Below are 7,087 nucleotides of genomic sequence, written 5' to 3'. Positions count from 1 at the left end.
CCCTTGGATCTGAGAACAATGAAAAAGCATTCAGTTTTTTACAAGAAGACTTTTAATAAAAAATAGAAGTAAATAGAAATAAAGAAATCCCCCCTGTAAAATCAGGATGGTAGATATCTTACAGGGTAATTAGATTCAAAAACATAGAGAACCCCTCTAGGCAAAACCTTAAGTTACAAAAAAGATGCACAGACAGAAATAGTTATTCTATTCAGCACAATGCTTTTCTCAGCCATTTAAAGGAATCATAATCTAACACATACCTAGCTAGATTACTTACTAAAAGTTCTAAGACTCCATTCCTGTTCTGTCTCTGGCAAGAGCAGCATACAGACAGACACAGACCCTTTGTTCCTCTCCCTCCTCCCAGCTTTTGAAAGTATCTTGTCTCCTCATTGGTCATTTTGGTCAGGTGCCAGCGAGGTTACCTTTAGCTTCTTAACCCTTTACAGGTGAGAGGAGCTTTCCCCTGGCCAGGAGGGATTTCAAAGGGGTTTACCCTTCCCTTTATATTTATGACAACATCTCATGGCTGCCCAGCAGAAGATGATGCAATAGGACTGCTAGCAATCCATATCGCCTGCCTGCTCACCATAAGACGGTTCAATAGGACTGACTGCAGGACTAAAGAGAATGACCTGGTTGAGTTACTCCAAATTTAGTCCCTGCGCCCATGTCTGCCCAGGAGCTCCTGGCTGACGTGGCCAGGAGCACCTCGGACATGACGAGGACAGCTACCAGTCGTACTGTACCATCTGCTGCCATAAGGCAAGGGGTTGATGCTGCTGTGTAGCAATGCAGTACCACGTCTGCCAGCACCCAGGAGACATAGGGTGACTGTTACCTGAGCGGGCTCCATGTTTCCCGTGGTATGGCGTCTGCACAGGTAACTCAGGAAAAAAGGCGCGAAACGATTGTCTGCCCTTGCTTTCACGGAGGGAGGGAGGGAACGGGGGCCTGACGATATGTACCCAGAATGACCCGCGACAATGTTTTAGCCCCATCAGGCATTGGGATCTCAACCCAGAATTCCAATGGGCAGCGGAGACTGCGGGAACTGTGGGATAGCTACCCACAGTGCAACACTCCGGAAGTCGACGCTAGCCTCGGTACTGTGGAAGCACTCCAGCGAGTTAATGCACTTAATGCACTTAGAGCATTTTCTGTGGGGACACACACACTCGAATATATAAAACCGATTTCTAAAAAAACGACTTCTATAAATTCGACCTGATTTTGTAGTGTAGACATACCCTTATATACCTCTGAAAAAGTAGGTGTAAAGGGCTTTGCATCCACATCCCACAGGTATAAATAACCTCACAGTACAGTGGAGATTCAGGCCCAAATCACTTAGAAATAAAGCAAACATTAACCTTGTAAAAGGTTTTATAAGATTATTTACTATCTTATTTATTTGTTCGTGTGTGCTTTGTTACTCAGTATTGCTTTGGGCTTTTATACTGGTCCTGTGCTCCACCCCAGAGGTGGCTGTATTTCAATAGCAGCTGATCTCTCACTATAAATAATTTGAGTAAAGCCTGTGTATTATTATTTAAATTCTACAAATGTTATTAAAAATTAAGTATTTTTTAAAAAAATAAAGTATTTACATTAAAAAGGTACTTTTAATTTCCAGTTTTCAAAGGCTTAAATAAATTTAATCTTTTTTTAAATTATATACTAAGACATTTGGATAGTCACAAAGCAAAGAACCATTATTTTACAGAACAAGGCATTAAGGAATGAGGGATGCTCGAACAGACTTCATAGAAAGGATTAGTTCTCCACACAAAGCCTTGAAGACTGCTTTAATTATTTTAAAAGAAAGCTCTTATATGTGGGCAGTATAATAAATAAACAAATTAAATAATAAAGGCATTCTTGGGAACATGGGGGCTGGAGGAGGGATAACCACCACCACCCAGAAAAGGGAGGTATGAACACTGATTCCTGTAAGAGCTTCATAGGAGAAAGTTCAGGTGAAATCAGAAAGATGTGTACACGTGAGCCCACAGGCTAGCTAGAGCTGAACAAGCCTAAATTCAGTCTTGTGCTCCCCAATATCAGTGGCTGGGCATTCTCAGGAGAGGGCAGATTTAGAAGCTGCTTCCCCACAGATCCTTAGCCCCAGTCTCCTTGCCCAGCCAGTAGGTTTTCCTAGTCACAGCTCCTCCTGTGAGCTGGTTCTCTCCCTAATCCTGCTTCCAGTTGCCCTACCCACATTCCCCATCACCACTGGTTCCCAGTCCCAATCCCCCTCCCCAGGCTCTTCATCCAAACTCAGTTCCTCTCCCCTCATCCCAGTCTCTTTGCCCAGCCAGCCCCAGATCTCTCCCTATACCCTTGCTCCTTATCAGATGTCTCCCCACCAGTTCTTAGGCCCAGTCCAAGACATGCCAAACCTGTGGAAAAAAATGCAGAAATTTGGCTTGTTTTTGGCTTACTTGGCTTGTGAGTTGCTTGCTGGCTAGTTTTGGCTTGTAGTTTGTTGCTTCTTTTTTTTTTTGAGCTGGGGGCTAAGATCCTCTCTTTGCCCCTGGCTAGAGCTATGTGGCATAACAGCACAGACACCCTTTGCTGCTGGCATAATGGAGGGGTGGGCAGGCCAAATTTGAGCAAGGAGCATTGCACTGTGACATTGTGACCTGGTCCATGTGTGATGGGTTTGGTCACAGAGACCCACTCTGGACTGTCACTTGATATGCTGAAACTACCTCTGATCCTGTTTTCTCTGATGGTTTGGGAATCCAGAATCCTGTCTTGTTGAGCCAGACACACTACACTGCTGCAACACAGACCCAAGATCTGAACCATGCCCCCAAAGCTGCAGACTTAACTGAAAACAGCTCAGCAAGTACTCCTGTCTCCAGCACCCAGGCACCCATTTAACTCTGTATAAATCTTCTACAGGGTAAACTCATAAATTGTCCACCCTCTATAACACTGATAGAGAGATATGCAGAGCTGTTTGCTCCCCCAGATATTAATCACTTACTCTGGGTTAAATAAACAAACATGATTTTATTAAGTATAAAAAGTAGGATTTAAGTGGTTTCAGGTAATAACAGACAGAACAAAGTAAGTTACCAAACAAAATAAAACAAAACACACAGGTCTAAGCCTAATACATTTAAGAAACTGTATACGGGTAAATCTCATCCTCAGAGATGTCCCAATAAGCTTCTTTCACAGACTAGACTCCTCCTTAGTCTAGTCCCAATCCTTTCCCCTGCTACAGTCCTTGTTAGTTCCAGATCAGGTGGTAACTAGGGGATTTCTCAAGACTGGCATCCCCCTTTGTTCTGTTCCACCCTCTTTTATAGCTTTGGCACAAGGTGGGAATCTTTTGTCTCTCTGGGTCCCCACCTCTCTTTCTAAATGAAAAAGCACCAAGTTTAAGATGGATTCCAATTCAGGTGACATGATCACATCTTCTTCATTACCTTCATCACCTTCTTCATTACCTCGTAGCTGGGAGACACATATACAGGAAGGCTTGCAGGTAAACAAACCCATTCACAGGTTCATTGATTCTGAAGCACCCTTAATGGCTTCCACTTAAAATGTTTACATCAGGAATACAAGTTTATATCTTATTCTGATAACTGCAGACATAGAAATAATACATGCAAACAAACAGGATGAACACACTCAGTAGATTATAAGCTTTGTAAAGAGACCTTACAAGAGTCCTTTTGCATGAAGCATATCCCAGATACATCATATTCACTCGTTTCAGAGTAGCAGCTGTGTTAGTCTGTATCTGCAAAAAGAACAGGAGTACTTGTGGCACCTTAGAGACTAACAAATGTATTAGAGCATAAGCTTTCATGAGCTACAGCTCACTTCATCGGATGCATAGAATGGAACATATAGTAAGATATATATATATATATATATATAAAAGTTGGAAGTTACCATACAAACTGTGAGAGGCTAATTAGTTAAGATGAGCTATTATCAGCAGGAGAAAAAAAACTTAGTGATAATCAAGATGGCCCATTTAGACAGTTGACAAGAGGATACTTAACTTAAGGAAATAGATTCAATATGTGTAATGACCCAGCCACACCCAGTCTCTATTCAAACCCAAGTTAATGGTATCTAGTTTGCATATTAATTCAAGCTCAGCAGTTTCTCTTTGGAGTCTGTTTTTGAAGCTTTTCTGTTGCAAAATTGTCACCCTTAAATCTTTTACTGAGTGGCCAGAGAGGTTGAAATGTTCTCCTACCGGTTTTTGAATGTTATGATTCCTGATGTCAGATTTGTGTTCATTTATTCTTTTGCATAGAGACTGTCCGGTTTGGCTAACGTACATTGCAGAGGGGCATTGCTGGCACATGATGGCATATATCACATTGGTAGATGTGCAGGTGAATGAGCCCCTGATGGCGTGGCTAATGTGATTAGATCCTATGATGGTGTCACTTGAATTAATATGTGTACATTAGCATATTTCCATAAAACATATGGAGTGCAATGTCACACCATGGCATTGCAACGCCGCTCAAATTTGACCTCCCACTTTTGCAGTCTTTCTAGCACCCGTAGGTCGGTGGCAGGTTTTCCCCTCACTCAGTGAAACGGACACGCACCATCCACTATTCCACACAACATACACATCAATTACTTACTCTTTTCCTTCGTCAGCCCTTGCGGAACTCAGTTCCCCAAAGTTTGTGTAATATAGGAGTCTGAAGCAGTTGAATAGAGACCATCATACTGAATCTTAGGTCCTGCAGACTGAAACCCAATTGAATGTCTGCACTGGACTCATTGAACTTGCCCTGCTCTGGAATGCACCCAAACAGAGAAGGTAGCCAAAGTTTGGAAAAGAAGATGTAAAAGGAAGGACTCAAACTGTTCTCTCCAGCAGCAGCAAGGGCATACAAGATAATTTCCCTCTATTTCTGTAGGAAAGGAAAGTAGCCACTGTTGTTGCATCTTTTGGTTTAAAAATCAAATACAGGTAATTATCAAGGTACTAGAAGGTAGCACAAGATGCTAGTGCATGATTAAACTATAGTGTGGTTAGGAAATAAAAGAGAATTCCCTAATTTAATTTCTTTATTTGAAACTCATTTTGAAGTGAAGTAGAATAAAAGCCCCAAATCGTTGCAAATTGCAATAATATTTATACCAAAACAGTACTTATGCTGAAGTTGTTCTGGGGATAAAACACAACTTCAGTATAATTTTATTTTTTTTTGTAAAAATAAATTTAATTGAAACCTTAATGAAGGATATTGTGTCAAGTCTGTCTCTTCCTCCATAGACGGTTCATGGTGAACATTCAGCAATTGTAAGGCTGAAATACTGTAGAAGCCAATATTGTAATCCCAGACAATCTCTGCCATACATTTGCTTTATTTACCACATACATGTTTGTTATTTTGCAATGTTTCCCAGTATATTATCTGTTCATTTGGATAAATTGCATGGGAGGTAATCAGTCTGTTGTATATACAAGGAGAAAATGGGACTTATATATATTAAACAAATAGTTATTAGGTGGGGGCACCATATTAATTCCTGCTTGTTCAAGACAAAGAGTTACATAAATATCTTCTAAGTATGTATACATGACTTTTAAAGATGCATTGACAATTTTTGCAGCCAGGGTTCCAGAAAAGACATATCCAGTTCCTGAACAAAAATCAGGGTAGCGCTCAGCTGTGTAGACTTCCTTGGGCATGTACCATTTGCTTTCTTTATTTTGATGAGGCTGACCATTTCTCATAAGATAGCCAGTGAAATACTACTGTGAAGGAGGCATAAGTGGTCTTAGGAGACTTTGTATTAAATATTCTGTATTAACAAAAACATCACTGTCTGTTTTCATGACAAAATTTGCACCACCACAGTAGATGGCAACCCACTTCAAGCCCATTAAGGTTTTAAGAGTTAGGTTCTTGTAACCTTGTGTCCAGAAAGTCTTGTTGAATGGTCATGAATGTGTCATGATATTGACTGCTTTCCCGCAGTAGGGCTTCATTTTGTTCTTTGTCGTTAATACCCAACATAAATAAGCAAACAACTTTTATTCCTGGAACCACAGATTCATTTCCCCAGGTTTTCCTGACAGCTTCCCTGTGCTGCTTTTCATCAGCTTTGGTTGCTATTAATAGTATTAAACAAGGAGTTCTTTCATTACATTTATCTGTTTCGTTAACAACAAACCTAAAGGGTTGAGTATCATTGCTTTCAGTAGCAAATGGTGCCGCATTTACAGTTAGTCCCCCTATCTTCCTGTTTAGCAAGAATTGTCTGAAGCTGGAAACATTGCTTCTCAGGAAAATGTTTTCTTTTGCTGTCTCAGGTTTCTCATATCCTTTGGCAGGAAATGGAAATCTTTCCATTAAATTCAAGACAGTGTTTTCTTTCATTTTGATTTTTGCTAAAAGAGCGAAGTAATTAAGTGTCATAGGAATGAAAAACAAATATATCCCTAGAAAACAGGTGGAGTCAATCAAGAAAATACACATCTTGGAGCACCTCCAAGAAATGGGAAAATATCTTCCATAGCAGGTCATGGTGGTGGTTTTCAAAATGATACAGAACAAACTGCTTTTAGTCACACTGATATCTGAAGAAGAGGGTTTTGCATGCAGCTGATTGGTTTCCTCCATGACACGGTCAGATGACCAAATTACTTTCATAATATTGATTCTTTAGGGTTCTTTTAATTAAAAATGTTTCCTAATTTACATCCTGATGTAATGTAGATTGGTCATTTTCTTGTCAAAAGAACTGGTATCCTATGTTTGGACTTTACTGATGCCTTCATTTTCCAACTTTTCTTTATGAGGATAATACAAATACAAAATTATAAACAAAACACTTATTGCCCAATGCAATTTATCCCAAACTTTACAAAACTGGTCAACTTTTATAATATGAAAAACAAATTGCTGCAATGCAATTTCAGTTATATCCAAAATATAACTCCAAATGTTTTCCATATCCTATGTGTCTTTCCATTAAAAGTGTGACTTTAACATTAATGGAATTATTCTTTTATACTGAGAGAAGAGACCCATAACAAGCAAATATTTATGAAGAATACAGGGCACATTCTATTTTA

At 39.8% G+C, this 7,087-nt stretch overlaps 1 pseudogene; it reads right to left on the bottom strand.

Annotated features, from left to right (window-relative positions):
* Positions 1-5,259: 5,259 nt before the first annotated feature.
* Positions 5,260-6,626, bottom strand: LOC125641593 (beta-1,3-galactosyltransferase 2-like; annotated as a pseudogene).
* Between the last annotated feature and the right edge of the window lie 461 nt (positions 6,627-7,087).

Source organism: Caretta caretta, chromosome 8, assembly GCF_965140235.1.
Source record: "Caretta caretta isolate rCarCar2 chromosome 8, rCarCar1.hap1, whole genome shotgun sequence".
Classification (NCBI taxonomy): Eukaryota; Metazoa; Chordata; order Testudines; family Cheloniidae; genus Caretta; species Caretta caretta.
Note: the sequence above shows the minus strand (reverse complement) of the source record. Positions and strands in the feature narration are given on the sequence as shown.